Source organism: Tenrec ecaudatus, chromosome 2 (assembly GCF_050624435.1).
Source record: "Tenrec ecaudatus isolate mTenEca1 chromosome 2, mTenEca1.hap1, whole genome shotgun sequence".
Taxonomy (NCBI): domain Eukaryota; kingdom Metazoa; phylum Chordata; class Mammalia; order Afrosoricida; family Tenrecidae; genus Tenrec; species Tenrec ecaudatus.
In genome coordinates this window covers 273,732,676-273,751,728 of record NC_134531.1, presented here as the reverse complement: position 1 = coordinate 273,751,728, position 19,053 = coordinate 273,732,676, and positions in this window count along the sequence as shown.

Genomic DNA, 19,053 nt, shown 5'->3' with positions numbered 1-19,053 from the left:
ACACTGCCCTATAGATGGGATTTAAGAGGAAACACAGATCCATGTTTGATATTAAACCCTATCAATATAATATATTTCATTAGGTGGGGAATATTGGAAAATAAGAAAATGTCTATTGAATTTCAGGTTTAAACTAGACTACCTATACACTGGAGAATTGATTCATATTAAATAAAATATCTAGAAGTAATCTGTTGGAGCATAAATAGGTGGAGGGAAGCAACAATTTGTCAAATTAAATGCTGCTTGTTTTGTGAGCCAATAAGTTGACAAACTTTTAAGTACATTCAAATGCTCCCTTGCATCCTTAATTTAAGGTCACAAAATAAGATTGTTAACTTGGATGATACCCATAACTCTGTGTTACTGAGTCAAATCCATATTCTATGCATTTTTCTTTACCCTTCAACCTGAGTCTAAATGCTGATCATACATACTGATCAAATGTTGGAGCTTGTCAGAAAGAAAGAAAAAATAAAAAGAATGAAATTCACTTAAACTTCCTTTTCTTTTTCTCTTTCCTAATATATACAGAATGCTTCCTAAATATCCCTTTGAAGTACAGCATCAGGGAGACATCTCATCATTTGAACAACAATGGATGATTGATGGGCTATATTAAGGACTTAATGCAAGTGAGGGGAAAAAAGTATTTTAAAAAAATATTTAGCATGAGGCAGAAATGGCCACTTCTGCTCTGTTACATTTAGTTATTATTTAGTTTTGTGCTTCCATAGACACACATATCATTCAAGCATGCTATTTTTGGCAAAGATAAGTACAAAATATCAAGCAATAAATTTGGGTGGTAATGGCCATGATATTTTGACAAGTTTAGGATGGGCAAATGTAAAACTGATGCAGAAACAGTGATGTCTGACAGACATTGGTGTTTGCTTCATTATTGTCATGGAAATTTTGTATAAAAATAAATCTGACAAGCTTTGTTACGTTTGGTGCAATTGAAAAAGTTGTTTGTGTAATTCCTTTGATGATTAACTGACTGGGGTTTTAATGATGCCATTGAAGAGGGAAACAATGAAGCATCATGCCTAACAACTGGTACCCGGCAGCATGGAAAATGATCCACATTTGGCAAATTCACCTTGAGTACAGCTGTTGGATGAACATAAAATCTGAATAGTTGGAAGAAAAATTAGTTATGGAGCTTGGCATTTATAATGCATTATCAAATTCTAGTGATTGTACTCAGCTGAACCCAAACACTGAACTTTTGGAAGCTGACTCATCACTTTAATAATTTCCTTTTAGAAACTATTTTGTGCTCAATAAACCCATTTAAAAAAAAGTGCCATGAGACAGAATAAGTGCTTTCTTTCAATATACGACAAAGGAGTTAACTTTAGCAGGAAATGCTCTCTGATAAGGAAATCAAGACTAACTCACTCTTGATTCTGGTCTACCTCCTGGCTCTCTTCAGGTAGCAACTGTGAAACCATGCAGTGGTTCGTTATTCAAGCACAATTTGGCTCCCAGAACCAAGACATTAGAGGGGTCAAAGAAAGAAAACTTGAGGATATTTGACAAATGGAGGGTGGATAGAAAAGAGAAAATCCTTTTGAATTAATTGGGATTTCATATTGATATCACATATCATTCCATATTTCAATCACATAACGGAGAATTAAACAATGACTTCCACAACCAGTATCCAAGAATTCCTTTGATATATGGACGCCTTGACATCACCTCCCTTTCAGCCCACCTTCCCCACTGGAACCCTCTCCCCAAACCACTTAGTTTACTTGTCTCTACAGGTTCATCAATCCTGGGTTTCATATAATGACAAAAGGAAAAGCATATAGCGCAGCTTCAAGAGGGTGACCTGCATTTGACATGACACCTCTGAGATACACTCTAATAGGAACAAACAGAACAAACCTAAAATAGGGAAACATTTGGAAACCAGACAAGGTCCAGCCTGCATCACCACGAGGATCTACTGACAAAGTTTTAACTGTTCAGGTCAAATTTATGCCGGTGATCTTCTAGACTCTAGTCTTCAAAATACTCTGTTTAAAAAAATCATATCATTGACTGCACACCTCCATGATAGGATCGCTTAAGACAAATGGGTGCACAAGCAAATGTGGTGAAGAAAGCTGATGGTGCCCGGCTATCAAAAGAGATAGTGTTTGGGGTCTTAAAGGCTTGAAGGTGAACAAGCGGCCATCTCGCTCAGAAACAAATAAGCCCACATGGAAGAAGCACACCGGCCAGTGCGATCACGAGGTGCCCAAGGGACCAGATATAAGGCATCATGCAAAAAAAAAAAAAAAGATATAAGTGTGTGTATGTATGTGTATTTATGTGTATATGTATATATGTATACGTATATATATATATTATATTAAATGAAGGGGGAAGTGCAGAGTGGAGACCCAAGGCCCAAGTGTCGGCCAATGGAGATCCCCTCATAGAGGGGCTTAGGAAAGGAGATGGGTTAATTAGGGTGTGAGGTAGTATCGATGAAGAACACAGCTTTCCCCCAGATCCTGGATGCTTCCTCCCCCCAACTACCATGATCCGAATTCTACCTTGCAGGGCTGGATAGGACAGAGGCTGTGCACTGGTACATATGAGGGTTGGAGATACAGGGAATCCAGGGTGGATGATACCTCCAGGACCAAGGGCGTGAGGGACGATGCTGGGAGAGTGGAGGGTGAGTGGGTTGGAAAGGGGGAACTGATTACAAGGAGCCACATGTGACCTCTTCTCTGGGAGAGGGACAGCAGAGAAGGGGGGAAGGGAGACCCCGAATAGGGCAAGATATGACAAAATAATGAGGTATAAATTACCAAGGGCATATGAGGGAGGGGGGAAAAGGGAGGGAGGGGGGGAAAAAAAAAGAGGACCTGATGCAAGGGGCTTAAGTGAAGAGCAAATGCCTTGAGAATGATTGGGACAGGGAATGTATGGGTGTGCTTTATACAATTGATGTATGTATATGTATGGATTGTGGTAAGAGTTGTTGGAGTCCCTAATAAAATGTAAAAGAAGAAAAGAGGAGAAAAAAATGATTAGGGCAAAGACTGTACAGATGTGCTTTATACAATTGATGTATGTATATGTATGAACTGTGAAAAGAATTGTATCAGCCCCAATAATTTGTTAAAAAATAAAAAATAATTAAAAAAAATACTCTGTTTAGTGGCTCCTTTCCTCCCATCCCTCAATTTTAGTCAGGAGGAGTTCTCCGGAGGCTTATTCCTAGGTAGTTCCACAAATGAACCTTGGGATCTCACTGCCATCCACAGCCTTCTCCACACCAGATTCTCACCGTTGCAATCCTTCAGTGACTGATGACGGTGTGCTTCTTCCATGTGGACTTAATTGGCATCTCTCTTAGATGGCTGCTTGTTCGCACACGAGCCTTGAAGCCCCCAGCAGCTATTTTATCTGCCAGCTGGGCACCATCTGAATTCTTTGCCACATTTTCCTTTAGCAGAATGTGCTCCATCCCGAGGGCGAGTATCAAGCAGGGTCACGATGGAAGAGCCCCGTGTTCTTTAGTGGGAGCTAGGATGTCGTGTGAGCCCTTTTTCCTCTTTTCCTTTGTTGAGTTTGCAAGCAGTTGGTTGATTTGGTTGATCCTTTCAAAGAACCAACTTTTTGCTTTGTTGCTTTTTTCCCATTGCTCTTCTGTTTTCCAGTCCGTTTATCGCTGATCTAATTTTTATGATTTCTAGAATAGAGAATATCTGGATGTCACCTTTGCCAATCAACTTGTAAGAGCCTTGGTAGCAGACATCATAGGTTACTCCCTCAGCTGCTAACCAGCCATCTGGGCCCGCCACTGCTCTGAAACGGAAAGCTGAGGCTATCTGCCCCCTTACAGATCAGAGCCTTGGAAACCAGCAAGGGCGCTTCTGCTTTGTCCCATCAGGCTGCTCTGTGGCAGAATTAAATCAGTGACAGTTTTGTTGTTGTTATTGTTAATTGATCGGGTATTATGTGCTTGTAGTGAAGGGTTAGTTCTCCAGAAATCCATGACTTATTAACTTGAACCAATTTGCACAAGCCACCCCCTCGACAATAGCCACGGGAGGTTGTTTGGTTGTCACGATGATTTTGATTCATGGCAACTCTATGTATAGCAGAATAATGCTGAGTTCGTTGAGTGTTCCATAATTTTTCCTAGTTGGTTTTTTCCCCCCACTAAAACCGACCTTTCTTTAGAGTAACCACAGGGACGCAAACCTCCAACTGTTTGGTTAGCAGCTGACTGCCTCCAGGGGTCACACCACTTTGGGACTTATTTACCTCACCAATACTAACACAGAATTAATGGCATTTGAAAAGTCTGTTTTTAGCCAAAATTCACACCATAATACTGGGCCCTAATTTATTTAGCTTTCTTTTTTTATTTTCAAAACTATTTAATTTCAATCTCTCTTTTATAGCTGGTGTTTTGGGAACCATTTTGTTATTATAAGTATTAGAAATATTTTATACATTTGGGCCTGCACAGCAAAACCAGTGATACTTGTATTTGTATGGATCTAGAAAGAACTTATATCAAGACATTACTCACACAGTTCTGGAAATGCGTCAGTTCAGCTCAGCTCAAGTCCATGGGTCTGATGTAAGCAAGAGGAGTCTCCTGACTACTGTAGCTATAAGGGCTGACAAATAGGAAGCAGAAAGAAGAAGAAGGCAAAGTTCAGGCTGGTGGATGTTGGCAGAATGAATCAAGGCAGTAGTCCTCTGGGGATGTGCAGGCATTATATATATATACCAAACTCACTGTCCTAGAGTCAGTTCTGACTCATAGTCACCCTCTGTGGGTTTGCAAACCTGTAACTGTCTATGGGAGTAAAAGGGCCCAGTCTTTCTCCTTGGCTACTGGTGGTTTCAAACTACTGACCAATGGGATCGCAATCCAGTGAGGAACCATTACACCACTGGGCTTTCTACTGCAGGAAATAGAGCAGAATGTAAAGGAATTAGATGTAGACTCCCGTTCTGTAAAAGAAGTGAGCTTCTCTGCACAACCCGTCAATCCCTACCAATAGCTGGCCACACCCAGAATGAAGTGCCCTTCAATTGACCAGATTGAGGAAGTGGTACTCCATCCTATTCTTTCCCAAACTGGATGGCTACTTAATACAAGAGCCCATCATGGAATTGACCACCCCATTCTTCATCATAGCATCGGAGAATCCTGGCCCACCCAAGTTGACCTAAAACCTATTACAGGGCCCATGAACCCTTATATCCTGTTTTGCTACAGAGAAACATTAAGAGACAAAAATATGTCTAAGAGTGACAACCACAGTGAGTGAATAGAAAATGTAGGTCCTTAGTAAACCAGACTTGAGGACATTGCAGTTTTGAGGGTACCAACAGGTGGTGGCTGGGATTAACAGATTGTTCCTGGTCAAAGCTCCAAGAAAATGTGAGCTGTTTGAGTCTTAGAAAATTTGAGTTTAGAATTCTATGGCATTAAAAAATTGTTTTGAAAATATGTTTGTGTTCTTTTCATTATTATTATGATTTGTGGGATTTAATACATGTATCATCCCAAATTGCAATCGTGTCAAGTAAAATGTACAATAGCTACCACAATCAATTTCTAAGCATTTTGTGCATTTAGTGTTTCATGGCTTATTCCATTTCCATTAAATTGTACTATAACAATTTTTCAGAAACATGCACTTTCCATTATTTTTTTTTTAATTTTAAGCAATGTTGTCCCATTTAGCTGTTATTCTCTGATATTTTTAATCATTTAATTAGGGGCTCATACAACTCTTATCACAATCCATACATACATCAATTGTGTAATGCACATTTGTACATTCATTGCCCTCATCATTCTCAAAACACCCACTCTCCACTGAAGCCCCTGGCATCAGCTCCTCACTTTCCCCTCCCTTACCTCTCCCCCTCCCTCATGAACCCTTGATAACTTATAAATTATTATTTTGTCATATCTTTCCCTGTCTCCCTTCACCCACTTTTTTGTTGCCCATCCCACAGGGAGGAGGTTTCATGTAGAGCCTTATAATCAGTTCTCCCTTTTCAATCCACCCTCCCAGTATCACCACTCACACTACTGGTTCTGAAGGGATCATCCATCCTGTATTCCCTGTGTTTCCAGTTCCTATCTGTACCAGTGTACATCCTCTGGTTTAGCCAGATTTGTAAGGTAGAATTGGGATAATGAGAGTACAGGTGGGTGGGGGAGGGGGGAGGGGAGGAGGAAGCATTTAGGAACTAGAGGAAAGTTGTATTTTTCATCTTTGCTACATCGCATCTATTGGCTCATCTACTCTCCGAGACCCATCTGTAAGGCGATGTCCAGTGGTCTACAAATGGGCTTTGGGTCTCCACCCTGCACTCCCCCCACCCCTGCCCACATTCATTATGATAAGATTTTTTTCTGATGCTGTCTGATACCTGATCCCTTCAACACCTCGTGATCACACAGGCTGGTGTGCTTCTTCCAGGTGGGCTTTGTTGCTCCTGGGCTACCACTTGTTTACCTTCAAGCCTTTAAGACCCCAGACACTATATCTTTTGATTCCCGGGCACCATCAGCTTTCTGTATCTCATTTACTTAATTACCCATTTTGTCTTCATTGGTTGTGGCTGGAAGATGAGCATCATAGAATGCCAATTTAATAGAAGAATGTATTCTTGCGTTGAGGGAGTACTTGAATGGAGACCTAATGTCCTCCTGCTACGTTAACACTAAACCTATAAATATAAGCACATAGATCTATTTCCCCATCTTCATATATATATATATTTGCATATGTACATGCCTTTATCTAGACCTCCATAAATGCCATTTGCCTCCCAGCTCTTTCCTTTATTTCCCTTGACTTTCCTCCTCTCGCACTATCATGCTCAGTCCCCACCTGGGTTTCAGCAATTCCTCTTGGTTACATATTACCCTTGATCATGCCCTACCAGGCCTCCCACAACCTCCTCACCACCAATTTGGATCACTTGTTGTTCCCTTGTCCCTGAGTTTGTTAACACTACCACATTTCCCCCCACCTCTTCCTCTCCCATGTCCCACCGCAACTGTTGGTCCCGTAATTTTCTCCTCCAGATTGTTCATCCAACCTATCTTATTTAGACAGACCTGTGGAGATAATAACATGCACAAAAACAAGACCGAGCAAAATCAAGCAACAATATACAGCAAAACAACAACAACAACAACCAATGACAGAAAATGACAAACAGACCAATGACAAAAAAACAAAACAAGAAAGAAAAGCTTGTAGTTAGTTCAAGGACTGTTTGTTGGTCTTTAGAAGTACTCTCCAGTCCAGTCTGTTGGGCACCACACCCTGGCCCCCAAAGTCCACCTTCAGCATTCTCTGGGGACCTCGCTCCTCCATTCCTTTTATGTTCTGTTGCCCTCCCTTAGTGTTTTGCCTCAGTGTGGCAGGAACAAATCGGGCACAATTCCCACACTGTGTCTTCAGTGTTGTCCCCTGTAGGGCTATGAGTCAGTGAGGGGCATCATGTCTCATAGTGGGGCTGGCCATGTGGTCCTCTCTGTCGACTGGCTGCTCTAATTGGGAACATTGTCCTCACAGCCTGGTGGGCCAGGATGTGCTTCACTCTCTCTTCCTCCCTCTTCATCAGCTCCCGTGTGCTCTGATCAGATATGTCCCTCTCCCAGAGCTACAGATTCAATGCCATCCTTTGAACTAAATTATTCTTGGGGGAGGGGCAGGTGGCCTCTTAGTAGTTGGGATTAGGGGCGGCCCCCCAGACCTCTCCACTGGTTCCCTACTCCATGCCTGCATGTTGTATTCACATCTTGGAGCACTGGGTTGAAGTCTGGCCCTCTTTCCCTGTGGAGATATAAACAATACCTTCCCATTGGCTGGGTTAGTGCCCTGTGCCCCTGCTACCCATTTCTTTTTTATTATTTTTTCCTTTCTCCACCTCCTTTTTAGTTGTCTACCATGTGTATCCCTGTATTTGGTCTTATCCCTGCCATATTACCTGGGCCTCACCCCAGGAATGTTTGTATACAGTAGTTTTTCCCTATACCCCTTTTGCATTTTTTTTAAAAGCTTACCTCAGCAGACTCATGTTGTACTTGTCCTTTGGTGCATGACTTACTTCGCTTAGCATGATTTCCTCCAGTTCTTCCCATGCAGCAACATCCTTCATGCATTCAGCACTGCTTTTTAGCGATGTGTAGTGCTCCATTGTATGCATATACCACAGCTTTTAATCCAATCTTCAGTTGATGGAAATTTGGGTTGTTTCCTACTCCTTGCAATTATGAACGATGCCGCAATGAACATTGGAGCACAGATGTCTGGTCTTGGTTTGTTTCTTGCCTCTTCTGGGTATATGCCCAGTAGGGGGATTGCTGTGCCGTATGGTAACTCAATTCCCATCTGTTTTAGATATCGCCAGATCGATTTCCATAGTGGCTATACATACTTACAGGTCCACCAGCAGTGGATGAGAGTCCTGTCTCCCCACAGTCCCTCCAACACTTGTTGCTTTCTGATTTTTTTTAACTGGGATATCTTTGAGGGTGTTAGGTGGTACCTCATTGTTGTTTTAATTTGCATTTCTCTTATGGCTAAAGATCGGGAACATTTTCTCATATTTCTGCCCCTGTGAAACTTCTGTTCAGGTCCTTTGCCCACCTCCTGAGTGGGCAATTAGGTTTTTTTTTCTTTTTGGAAGGTAGCAGAGTATTGTGGATTTTAGTAATACGGCCTTTGTCTGATGTGTCATTGACAAAGATGTTTTCCCAGTCCGTGGAATCTCTTAATACTCGTTTGGTAAATTCTTTTGATGTACACAGGTGTTTTATCATCAGGACATCCCATTTTCAAGTTGTGCCTCCTCTGTGTCTGTGTCCTCCCCTATTTCTGTTAGCCTATGTATTCACTGAGCCAAAGTTCGCAAGTTGGTGCCAATTCCCTCATTGATGGGGTTTAACTTCAAGGTCTGTGATCCACCTTGAGTTTATTCTTGTGCATGGAGTGAGATAGGGGTCTTGCTTTATTTTTTCTGCACGAAAATATTCATTTTTTCCAGCACCACTTATTGAAAAGGGCATCTGCTTTCCAGTGGATATTTTTGGGCCCTTATCAAAGATCAGTTTTCTGTATGCTGATGACTTTCTTTCTGGGTTTTTAGTTATTTTCCATTGGTCTGGTGTCTGTCATTGTATCAATACCATGTGGTTTTGACAACTGTGGTTGGTAACGCAAGCCCTCCCACTCATTCTTAGGCGTTCTCTGCTAATTCTGGGCTTCTTCCCTCTCCATATGAAGTTGGTAATCAGTTTTTCCATTTCTTTGAAGAAAAATTAGGGTAATTGTATCTGGATTGCATTAAACTTATATAGTGCCTTTGGAAGAACTCGCATCTTGACTATAGTGAGTCTTCCAATCTACCAGCATGGGATATTCTTCCATTTGTTGAGGTTGCCCTTGGTTTTGTGTAATAGTGTTCTGTTGTTTTCCCTAGAGAGATCTTTTGTTCTTTTAGTCAGGTGTATCCTTAGATATTTCAATTTGTGCTTGGCTATTGTACCACCTTTTTGGTCTCCTCTTCTGTGGTCTTATCTGATGTGTACAACAGTGTGATGGACTTCTGTTTGCTGATCTTGTATTCCGCCACTCTGCCAAACTCCTCTATTGCTCCCATTACTCCCCTTGTGGAACTTTTGGGATTTTCCATATATAAAATCATATCATCTGCAAATAACGATAGTGTTACCTCTTCCTTGCTAGACAAATACCTTTGATGTCTTCTCTTTGCTGTATGCTGTTAGCTAAAACCTCCAGCATGATATTAAATAAGAGTGGAGACAAGGAGCATCCTTGTCTGGTCCCCCTTTTCAATGGGAAATTGTTAGTCTTTTCTCCATTGACTTGGCTGTTGGTTTTTCATATATAGCTTATATTGTCTTGAGGAATTTTCCTTCCATTCCTATCTTCTCAGGTGTCTAAACAGGAATTGGTGTTGGATGTTGTTGAATGTTTTCTTCTGAATCTATCGATATTATCGTGTGGTTCTTATAGTTTTTCATGTCAATGTGATGAATAATGTTAATTATCTGTCTTAATGTTGAACCATTCCTAGATCCCTGGTAAGAATCCCACTTGGTCATAGTGAATTATTTGTTTTATATACTTTTGTATATCTGTTGACTATTATTTTGTTAAGGCTTTTTGCATTGATGTTCATTAGGGATATTGATCTGTAGTTCTTGATTCTTGTGGCATCCTTGCCTGGTTTTGATATCAGAGTTATACTAGCTTCTTTGAAGGAGTTCAGGAGTTTGCCATCTTTTTCTATGTTCTGGAAGAGTTTGTGTAGAATTGATGTTAGTTCTTCCCTAAACGCTCGGTAGAATTCTCCAGTGAAACCATCTAGTCCAGGGAATATTTTATGTCGGTAATCCCTTGATAACCTTGTGTATTTCTTCTATTGCTATGAGTCTGTTGAGATTCTTGATGTCCATCGAGAATAGTCTAGGGAGGGATTGTTTTTCCAAGAATTTGTCCATGTCTTTCAAAGTTTTGAATTCATTGGAATACAATCCTTTGTAGTACTGTGCAATTATGCTTTTGATTTCATTAGGGTCTGGTATAATGTCCCCTCTTCTATCCCTTATTCCTGCTATTGAAATTTATTTCTTCTTTTCGTTGGTTAGGTTTGCCAGTGGTCTGTCAATTCTGTTTATCCTTTCAAAGAACCAACTTTTAGCAGCATTTTCCCCATAGTTTTCTTATTTTCCCTCTCCTGAGTCTCAGATCTGATTTTTATTATTTCTTGTTTTATTTCGGTAGGATTGTCCTCCTGTCTCTGCTCTAGTTGTAAATTTTGTGCCAGTGTATCAGTCATGAGTCTCTCTTCCTTTCTCAAGTGTGCATGCATTGCTATGAAACTTCCTCTGATAACTTGCTTTGCTGTGTCCCATAAATTTTGGTAAGTTGTGTGCTCATTCTCATTGATTTCTAGAAATTTCCTAATTTTGTCTCTGATCTGTGCCAGTTCACACTCCTTTTACAGTAGAGTCATTCAACCTCCAATTATTTGCTATTGTTTTCTTTGTCTTCCTTTTGTTGATCTCCAGCCTTATTGCACAGTGGTTAGGGAGAGAGGTCTGTATGGTATTAAGGTGCTTAAATTTATGTAGATTTGACTTATGCCCCAGCATGTGCTCTGTCTTCGAATATGTGTCATGTGGGCTTGAAAAGAATGGGAATTAACTTTATTTGGTTAAAAATTTCTGTAAATATCTATCAGGTAAAATAGTCTAATTATAGTGTTTAGATCTCTAGCCTCCCTGTTGTGTTTCTTTCCCTGTGATCTATCTTTCTCAGACAGCAGTATATTGAAGTCATCCACGATAATTGTTGAGGTTGTGATTTCTTTTTCATCTTTTGGAGTGTTTGGTTGAAATATTCAGCGGGTCTCTCATTCGAGGAATAAGTGTTTACAATGCTTACTGGTTCTTTGTCTATCATTCCCTTTAGCATTATATAATGTACCTCCTTATCTCTTTTTATGGTTTACACGAAGCCAATTTTATTCTAGAGTAGGATTGCAACCCCTGCTTTTTTTGAATTGCTGTTTGCTTGTTATACCTTTCTTCGGCCTTTGATTCTCAGCCTATTTTTGTCTGTAGCCTTTAGATGTGTCTCCTATAGGCAGCAGATTGATGGGTTGTGTTTTCTAAGACAATCTGCTAGTCTCAGCCTTTTAATGCCTGAGATTACGTCATTGCCATTCAGGGTTATTATCTCCATTTGCACACTCTGTGATGTCATCTTATACCTTTTGTGTTGGGTGTTTTTGAACTTTCATTTCTCATTAGTGTGTTGTGCATGTGTGTCTTGACTTCTTTCCACCCTTAAGCCAATGCTATCTTGGCGTCTGTGTTCTCTTTGTTGCCCTCTGGGTGAGGTTGTTCTATGTGGCTTTGGGAGTGTTGTTCTTCTGCCCATACAGTGTCGGCAAGGATCTTTGTAGGGCTGGGTTTGTTCTAACATATTATTTGAGTTTTTCCTAGTCTGGGAAGACTCTTACTACTCCATCTATCTTGATTGATAATTTGACTGGGTAGAGTATTCTTGGGTTTGTGCTGTTTTCCTTCAATTTTTGGAATATGTAGCTGAGTCCAGATCCCCACCCATGGAGCTGAAAGGGTTTAGTCCCCGCCCAAGGAGGAGGTGGAGGCGGCAAGCTGTGGCTTTGTTGAGAAACAGCCTCTATGCAGCCCTCCAAGACTGTGGGAGGATAGAGAGACTAAATGGAAGCAAAAGTAACAATATAGATGAACCCGAATCCCTGCCAGTGGAGCTGCAAGTGTCCAGTCTCTGCCCTGAGACAGGCAGCAGCAAACTGTGGCTGTGTTGAGACCAAACCACACTAAGGGCTCCATTGAGGCAGTGGTGGGGCCAATGTCAAGGCCCAGCCTGCCTCCACTGTGGTAAGCTGACAGCCCCCAGCCCCTCAAAACCCCATGGGTCTGTGCCTACTTATCTTTATGATGCTCCTGCTGCATTCCAGCAGACTTGAATTTCCCTCTAAGCAACTCTCCTGGGCTGAATTTTGTGGAGTTCCTCTGGCATATGTCATTCTGTCACCATCTTCCCAGAAGTCCATATTCTCTGATTTTTTTATGTTGCATAGTATTTCATTGTCTTAATATAAGACTATGTAACAATTTATTTCATATACTCCTTATTTTACATATGTGAATATGCCCAGTATTTTTCTAATAGGAAGTATGCTACTTAAACGTGTTTATATTGTTTGCTTGGGTATATTCACTAGCTCCAGTTGTTTGCAAACATGTTTTTCCATAACATGATTTTTTTTATCATTTTATTGGGGACTCTTACAGCTTTTATCACAATCCATACACCCATCCATTTTGTCAAGCACATTTGTGCATAGTTGTCATCATTATTTTCTAAACATTTTCTTTCTACTTGAGCCCCTTGCATGAAATTCTCATTTTTCCCTCCTTCCCCCACACTCCTTCCCTCATGAACCCTTGATAATTTATAAATTATTATTAATAATTTATAATTAAAAGTATCATTTTTCATGTCTTACACTAACCGGTGTCTCCCTTCACCCACCTGTCTGTTTCCCTAAGAGGACACTGTAGATCATTGTGATAAGTTCCTCCTTTCTCCCCCCACCCTACCGTTACCATCCTGGCATTGATATTCTCATTATTGTCCTGACGGGTTTATCTGTCCTGGATTACCTATGTTTCCAGTTCTTATCTGTACCCATGTACATGCTCTGGTCTAGCTGGATCTGTAAGGTAGAGTTGGGGTCATGATAATTGGCGGTGGGTGGGGGGAAGCATTAAAGAACTAGAGAAAAGTTGTATGTTTCAACAGTGCTATACTGTACCCTGACTAGCTTGTCTCTTCCTAGTGACCCTTCTGTAAGGAGTTGTCCAAATATCTACAAAAGGACTTTGGATCTCCACTCTGCACAACCCGCCCCCTAATTCGCAATGATATGAATTTTTGTTCTGGGTGTTTGATGTCTGATACCTGATCCCATAGACACCTCATGATAACACAGACTGGCATGCTTCTTCCATGTGTACTTTGTTGCTTCTCAGCTAGATGGCCTCTTGCTTATCTACAAACCTTTAAGACCCCAGACATTATATCTTTTGATTGACAGGAACCATCAGATTTCTTCAGCACATTTGCTTATGCACCCATTTTATCTTCAGTGATCCACTCGGGAAGCTGAGCATCATAGAATGCCAGACTATTAGAACAAAGTGTTCTTGTATTGAGGTAGTACTTGAGTTGAAGCCCAATGTCTGTCTAAAACTTTTATACTTAACATATACATATATGGGTATAGATCTATTTCCCTATCATTATATATAAATATGCTTACATATGTTCATGCCTATATAAATGTCCTTTGCCTCCTAATTCTTTCCTCTGTTTCCTTTTACTTTCCTCTTGTCCCACTATCTGTTCAACCTTCATTCAGGTTTCAGTAATTCTTAGCTACATTTCCCTTGACCAAGCCCCAACAGGCATCCTATGCCCTCCTCAACATCCGTTGTGGATCACTTGTTGGTACCTTGTCCCTGGGTTTGTTGGCAGCCCCCTTCCTTTCCAATGTGATTTTTTAATGGTTCCCACATACAGGTACATAAGATGAAAGCTTCAAAAAATTTAAAATCATTTTTTGGTTGTATTCTAGTTGATACTAGTATTGGTAGTGCATGTGGTTAGACATTTCATTGCTGATCAAAAGGTTAATGGTTTGAATTCCAGAGCTGCTTCATGGGAGAAAACTGAGCCAGTCTGCTTCCCCACAAGATTATGGTTCTTGAGGTTATGGGAAGAGAGTTGATGGAGGGGGCAATAGGAAGCTGTTAGCATTGATTACTCTATAATCCTACTCAATGGATCAAACAGCAGAACTGTATGTGAATGGCTATAATGAATGTTGTAAGATATGGCAAAACAAAAATACTTTTATTATAGGGAAAGTAATAAAATAAAATAAGAGTTCCTGGGATGTAGGGTGAGGTAGGGAGATGCTAAAGAGGTGCTGATCACATGGAGTTCAAAATGAAAGAAAATGTTTCAAAATGGATCAATGGAGGGTTATGATATCTGTAAGAGCTCCCAATAAAATGATTCAAAATAAATCACAAAATAAAAATAAATAAATGGGTTATAGCTTCAGAAACTCCACAAGGAGGGACATCATGCTTGGTAATGCCTGGGCAATGCAAATGAGGAAGTTCTTCAAGGTGATCAATTGATACACTGGCTGTAACAGTGGGCTCAACATAACAATGGTGAGGATGGTGCAGATGGGGCAGTGTTTCATTCTGTTGTGCACTGGGTCCCTATGGGCCAGAACTGGATCAATGCCACCTAACAGAAAAACAACAACAACCTGCTAGCTTCCCTAATATCAACCTTTATCATTAAACGTGTTATCTGTGAGTTCTGTGTAGCATCGAAATGGATGATTGAAACGAATAGAGACAGATGTCCTGGGAGGGGTATTTGGTGTCAGAATAAGGTCAAGAAAGCTGGAGGGTGAATCTCTTCCAGTCAGTTAACCAAGTAGCCTTCTTCTGAATTTATTGGCATAGAAGAATGATTGTTTCTAGTCCTGCATCAGCTGTTGAAACCTTTCCATTGGTATTCTGTCAATTCTCAGGGTCTTGTTTTCTCTATTGTCTTCAGTGCAGCTTGTATGTCACCCTTCAGTACCATTTGTTCCTGCTCTATGCAACTTCCTGAAATGGTTGAACTTTGACAATTTCTTTTTTGGTACAATGATTCTGTGTATTCTTTCCATCTTCTTTTGCTGCTCAAAGGATCGTTCCATATTTTGCCCATTGAGTATTTAAATATTGAAACTATATATTGGAATACTATTGCAACTGTAAATAACTATATATCACTATTTATATTTGCAATATTGAGCTCACTTCCATAAATGACCTCTGACTCATAGCTTCCTTATAGGACAGAGTAGAGCTACCCCTATGGATTTCCACACTGTGACCCTTTGAAGAAGCAGAAAGTCCCATCTTTCTCCTATAGAGTGCAGAGTGGTTGGGGGATTCAATCTGCTAATTAGAAGTCCAGGGTGTAGCTCAATACATCGACAGGGCTCCCCCCAACCCGCCCCCCCCACACACACAACACACAGACTCTTTCTAACTATCTATAACTGTATATATAATATATGTGAGGGGTATCAAAACAAACAAACAAAAACAGGAGGGGGGGAAACCTTGGTTGTGTGGCATTTTCATAATACGAATTTTTTCTGCTAGTCCAGCATCTAGCAACTCTCTCTAAATTAGTATACCAGTAGCCTTGCCTCCAGAAGTTTCTCTCTGGTCACAGTGAATTTTTTTCATAAAGGACTTTTGCTCAAACCTCATTTTTTGTGATGGCTGATTTAAGAGAACAGCATGAGGCTGTGAAATTTTGTATCCTGCTCAGCAAAAATGCCACAGAAACTGTTGTGATATTGAATACATTTTACAAGGACAGTGTTACGAGAGAGAAAAAAACGAACTAAAGTATATGAGTGGTTTTCTCGTTTCCAAAAAGGTGAAATGTTGATTGATGGCAAACTTTGTTCTGGATGTCCATCAACTTCCCAAGTGGACAAAATTATCAACTCATAGTGCATTTGGTGTTCATTCTACCAGGTCAGACGGTTAATCAAGCTCTCTATTCAGAGGTTCTGAAAATATTTCACAAGAGTGAGTGACAAAAATAAAAAGGCCTGATTTGTGGCAGAAGAGGGACAGGTTTTGCCACTATGACAATGCATCTGCTCATGCAGCCATCTCAGTGTGCCAGTTTTGGGCAAAAAATCCCAGCATGACTCTCTTGCCCTACTCACCTGATTCACCTGACCTCAGTCCATGTGACTTCTTTTTGCTTCTGTGACAGAAGTTGGGCAATAAAGGACAGCAATTTAATGACATAGAAGAGATGAAGAAAAAGGCAGGGAGGTGCTGTCAGTCATCCAAATAGATGAGTTTGAAAAATTTTTCCCAAAATAGAATCCAAGATTTGACAAATGTGTTAAGTGTAATGGAGAGTATTTTGAAGGTGATACAATTGTTTGGTAAAAAAAACTTAAGTGCATAGCTTTGAAATAAGAGTCTGGTTATTTGGTTCCCCCTCGTATATTTCCACATTTTAGTTTGTAACACCTCTGTGTCCTCTAAGGGTAACAACGCACAGGGACATGAACGGTAAAGCTGAAGTTCAATTGATTAGACAATTCAAGGCATATAGTTTCAAGTTGAAAACTAGTGAATTATTGTACTAATCTTTTGGGGGTTCCTCTTTTACCGAATGTTTTTCTCTGAAATTTCTTTGATTACTGGGCATCTCTTAAGTATCTATTTACTACTTTACTGCCTATAATCATTCTCTTTATCATGTGACTTTGGAATTCCTCTGATAGAAGCAGAGTTTATCTACAGAGAAGACTTATATGCTTACCTTTGGTTAACAGAATGAAGCAGAACTGAAAACTTAAACTTTCATATCTAGGCTTTCAGAATACTCATATATTTTCTTTTCTTTATAAAAATCATTTTATTAGGAGCTTATACAACTCTTATCACAATCCATACATACATCAATTGTGTAAAGCACATTTATACATTTATTACCCTCATCATTCTCAAAACATTTGCTCTCCTCTTAAGGCCTGACATCAGCTCCTCATTTTCCCCCTCCCTTCCTACTTCCCCCGTTCCTCATGAACCCTTGATAATTTGCAAATTATTATTTTGTCACATCTTGCACTTTCCGACATCTGCTTTCACCCACTTTTCTGTTGTCCCCAGGGAGGAAGTTATATGTAAATCCTTGTAATCCATTCCCCCTTTCCAACCTGCCCTCCCTTTACCCTCCCAGTATCATCACTCACACACTGGTCCTGAAGGGATCATCCGCCCTGGATTCCCTGTGTTTCCAGTTCCTATCTGTACCAGTGTCCATCCTCTGGTCTAGCCAGATTTGCAAGGTAGAATTGGGATCATGATAGTGGGGGGTAAGGAAGCATTTAGGAACTAGAGGAAAGTTGTATTTTTCATCATTGCTACATCGCACCCTAACCAGCCCGTCTCCTCCCTGAGATCCTTTCATAAGGGGATTTCCAGTGGCCTACAGAAGGGCTTTGGGTCTCTACTCTGCACTCCCCCCACCCCATTCACAATGATATGACTTTTTGTACTCTGATGCCTGATAACTGATCCCTTGGACACCTTGCGATCACACAGGCTGCTGTGCTTCTTCCATGTGGGCTTTGTTGCTTCTGAGCTAGATGGCCGCTTGTTTACCTTCAAGCCTTTAAAACCACAGACACTATATCTTTTGATAGCTGGGCACCATCAGCTTTCTTCACTACAGTTGCTTATGCACCCATTTGTCTTCAGCGATCGTATCAGGGTGGTGTATAGATTTAGTATTAAGGTAGCAGGTGGGCATTGGGCCTCCTCTCAAGCACTCCCTCAATGCAATAATGCTTTTCTCTTTTAAACTGGCATTCCAAGATGCTCACCTTCCCAACATAATTGCTGAAGAAAACTTCTCATATACATCCACTTACCCTTTTAAAGTCTGCTCTCACTATGGGGAGGAAATGTGTGTGCTAACCTGCTAGTCCCCGAAGGGGCATAAAAAGCATATTTTGGGAATAGTGGTCAGGTAAACTTTCCTAGTTAAGTCTTGTGTGGGACAGAGCCACAAAAATATTCGAGATGAATAAGCCTGCCACGTTGCAAAAAGATGATTGATCCTTGACAAAATCAGCTTAATCCACCCTGGATCAAGATGATTACCAGCCAACTTACATATTTGTGAGAAATCATTATCCCTCAGGACTCCGAGTTTTAGATAGGTTTATAATCACTATTTATTATTGGTCTGCTACCATACCCATTTCATGATCAAGAGTACACTGATGCCATGAAATTGCTGTTTAACAAACAATTAAATTACCTCAGCTGTATAGAATAATAAATGCAGATCTCCCATATACATGAAGAGTTGATCTCCTCTCAGCTTTTGTGAAGCTTGGAAGTGCTACTGATTTGAACTTGAATCAGTCACTTGTCTCTAGGTCAAAATGCTCTTTTGTGAGACTGAGCATGATATGTGACCCTACTCTGTTGGATTTCTATTCTGTGTTTATCATTCTCTAGCAAAGACCAAAAGTGTAGACTAAGCATATTCTTGTTGTGATTTTGACATCAGCACATTAGATCAAGGTATATTATCTCTTGAGGCCTCGACTTGCAACTAACTCACCATCATGCTTCCCTTATTTACTTGACCAAAGAAGGTTAGAATGCCCAAACCTAATGCAATTGCAGAGAAATGCACGTTGTGATTTTGTATGGAATAATGCAACATCAACATGACAAAGGGGTGGGTTAACAAGAGTATGAAGTGTTAGGATTATTAATGCAATATATCAGACTATAAAATGTTATTGCACATATAATGTATTAATTCAAATTGTGTA